This window comes from Sinocyclocheilus rhinocerous, unplaced genomic scaffold (genome assembly GCF_001515625.1).
Source record: "Sinocyclocheilus rhinocerous isolate Xijiao unplaced genomic scaffold, SAMN03320098_v1.1 scaffold1350, whole genome shotgun sequence".
NCBI lineage: Eukaryota > Metazoa > Chordata > Actinopteri > Cypriniformes > Cyprinidae > Sinocyclocheilus > Sinocyclocheilus rhinocerous.
In genome coordinates, this window is record NW_015652333.1 from 812857 (window position 1) to 816148 (window position 3292).

At 37.9% G+C, this 3292-nt stretch overlaps 1 protein-coding gene across 2 annotated transcripts in view; it reads right to left on the reverse strand.

Annotated features, from left to right (window-relative positions):
• LOC107714856 (cadherin-7) overlaps positions 1-3292 on the reverse strand; it is a 56380-nt gene that overhangs the window by 2556 nt on the left and 50532 nt on the right. The gene's annotated exons all lie outside the window — the stretch shown is intronic.

Consider the following 3292-nt stretch of genomic DNA (forward strand, 5'->3'; position numbering starts at 1 on the left):
ATATCTTACCAACCCCAAACATTTATAACGGCAATTTTGTCAAGAAACATTTTTTTAAACCATATAATGAAATAATAATACATATTATTTACTGTATACTCTTTTTATAATAGTATATATAGTAAAATAGTGTGTGTATGCGTGTGTGTGTGTGTAAATATTATATGCTTTATAATACTGTAACATACTCTTATGTAATATAATAATATGCATGTTGTTTACTGCCTATAGCATATTTACTAATAGTAGTAGTATAAATAATTAGTTTTTAGTATTACTAGTTAATTTATATAGACATTGTAACTGTCTGATTTTTTGAAGTTGTTAATAAAACAAAGACTGTTTTATTGGTTTTACAAAAATAGTATTTTACAAGAAAATACTATTTCAATTTTGCTTCAAAATGTCATGTTTAATTCAGTGTGTTACTTGCCAGCTTTTTGTAATTTTTTGTGAAATTTACTTACTATTTACTGTTTCTGAGTGAAAATTGTTACATTTTCTCAGTGCAGTTTAAAAAAATTACGTATTATTATAACAGTAACTTGTTTTAATTTACTTCATTTATATTAAATGTGTATATTTATTTATTTATTGTTTTCTTTTTAATAATAGAGATAGTAAGAGTGGATACTGGAGATATGAGGAGAGATGTGATTCTCGGGTCACTGAAAAAAAGAAGAAGAAGAATTCAAGGCCACTTCTCTGACAGTGCATTTATTCCTAGTTCTGTTGGTTTCCACCAGACTATTGGGGAGCAAATAGCTGCACAGTGCTGTTTACACCTCGTGCAAATAGTCATTACGATTTAACAATTTGCTAACAATGCGAACAAGAAACCCCTTTTATATGGGAGTAGAGTGTTTAATAAATTGCTTCAGTGCAGATTCATGTCCTTGCCACAGTAAATAACAATTCCATGAAATATCAGGGACCAGGAAAGATTTAGAGGCACCAAAGCTTTAAAACACACACACACACACACACACACATACACACACACACACACTCACACACACTCACACACACACACACACACACACACTCACACACACACACACACACACACTTTTTGTGATTTGTGGGGACATTCCGTAGGCGTAATGGTTTTTATACTGTACAAACTGTATGTGCTATTGCCCTACACCAACCCTACACCTAAACCCTTACAGGAAACTTTCTGCATTTTTACTTTCTCAAAAAAATAACTCACTCTGTATGATTTATAAGCGTTTTGAAAAATGGGGACATGGGGTAATGTCCTCATAAGTCACCTTCTCCTTGTAATACCTATGTCATACCCATGTCATTATACAAATTTGTGTCCTCATATGTCACAAAAACGTGCGTGCGCGCACACACACACACACACACACCTCTCAAGCAGTCCATTTACCCTCCATTCAAGATAAGCGAAGGCATAAAAGGTGTAGAATCAGATAGCACTCGACCATGACTGTATCTCAACAATATTTATGACACCAGACCAAAATATTACTTTCTCATTGTTTTCCACTCTATAGACCAATTCTGCCCCAAGGCCTGACACTTTAAGCTACAACATGAAAGATAAGCTGAATTATCTCTACAGTTCAATTAGGGCAGATCTGGTACATTAGTTTTATCAATAAGTTCATCAGATTGGGTAGTAATGATTTTAATAACGCTGCTGACAAACCCCAAGCAGGAGGTGTTTCATCATGGGAGGTGCTCCTGGGAGCAGGAGGTGTTAAAGGAGTAACAGTCTGATCTAATCTCATCCTGCATATTTGTTTACAATGGTTATTAACCATACAGACCCTTATCCGCGCACTAAAACACATGCGTGGCTGAGAATTAAACGCATGCTAGCACTTTTGTCTTCTCACTCTTTGCTCTGTCATGTGTGAACATAAGCAACTAGACAGAGATGAACACATAGATGCACGAAGAGCGAGATTTAGAGCAGGATGTGTGCTGTAAATATGGGGCTTTAACAGCCACTTGCTTCCTACCCACTCATACACAAGCTGCTTATTCGGAAAAGGCCAGCATTAAATCCTTTTAATGAGTGCGGCATATGCCTACTGTACGTGTAAAATAAGACTGGATTATATGTCAGTCTGAAAATATCACCCTGCCCTGAAAGCACAGACCCCGAATACAAGCACATCAAAACTATCAACAAGAGGCAAGGCTGCACCATCGCACAAAAGGCATGTGTCTCTGCGATTCAAACCGGGGATCAAATGCAGGGAGAAAGATGGCGTGAAAGAGACTGAGAAATTCTGTCAATACAAAAAGAGAAAAAGGAAAGCGCATAGCGTGAAATAACTAACATAAGACACATGCACAAAAAAAGGGAAATAAATCAATTTTTTGTGGTGTGTGGAATGCAAAAACCAATCCTCCGTGTTGCTGCTCTCAGACCCATGAATGCAAAGGAACTTACAGTACAGCCACAACACAGTCCTCCCATGGGAGTCTATATCTCTCTCTCTCAATGTAGATAGCGCATATGTGTATTTGGCTGCCAATACCAAGCTCGAGGGGGAGGGAAGGGAGCAGAAAAAGTAGGGAGAGAGGAAAAGGAGGTGTAAGTGGGAGCAGCCTGAAGTGAGAGAGAGAAAGATAGAGTGGAGGGAAAAGGGAGGCAAACGTCTAATGATCCATCCTTCAGGCCTGCCACAGCGAGTGTGAAATATGGTGCCAAAGTCTCATACTTCATCCTCAGGCCTAGTGTCGTTTTGCAGGGGCAGACAAGCTGGGCGAGTGGGATGGCGAGGCAGCAGCTGCACGTGTACAGTCATAATCACGGTACACATACACACGGGGAATGATAAAGTAAAGCCAATATCGACCTTAAATTCAAGAGCAACAGTCTTACACTGGGGTTAATGTTGAAAACAAATAAACTACTATAAAACGGAAGATAAAGGAATAGAATAATTACAAATCTGTCATTGTTTACTCAACCTCTTGTCTTTCTGAAAACCTGTTTTTTTTTCTCCTGTGGAACACAAAAGGATATTTAAAGGGTTAGTTCACCCAAAAATGAAATTCTGTCATTAATTACTCACCCTCATGTCGTTTCAAACCTGTAAGACCTCCATTCATCTTCGGAACACAAATTAAGATATTTTTGATGGAATCTGAGAGCTGTCTGACCCTGCATAGACAGCAATGCAACTGAAATGTTCCCAAGTCCAGAAACGTAGCAAGGAGATCTGTAAAATAATCCATGTGACATCAGTGGTTCTTCCGCAATTATACGAAGCTACGAGAATACTTTTTGTGCGCAAAAGAAAAAAAA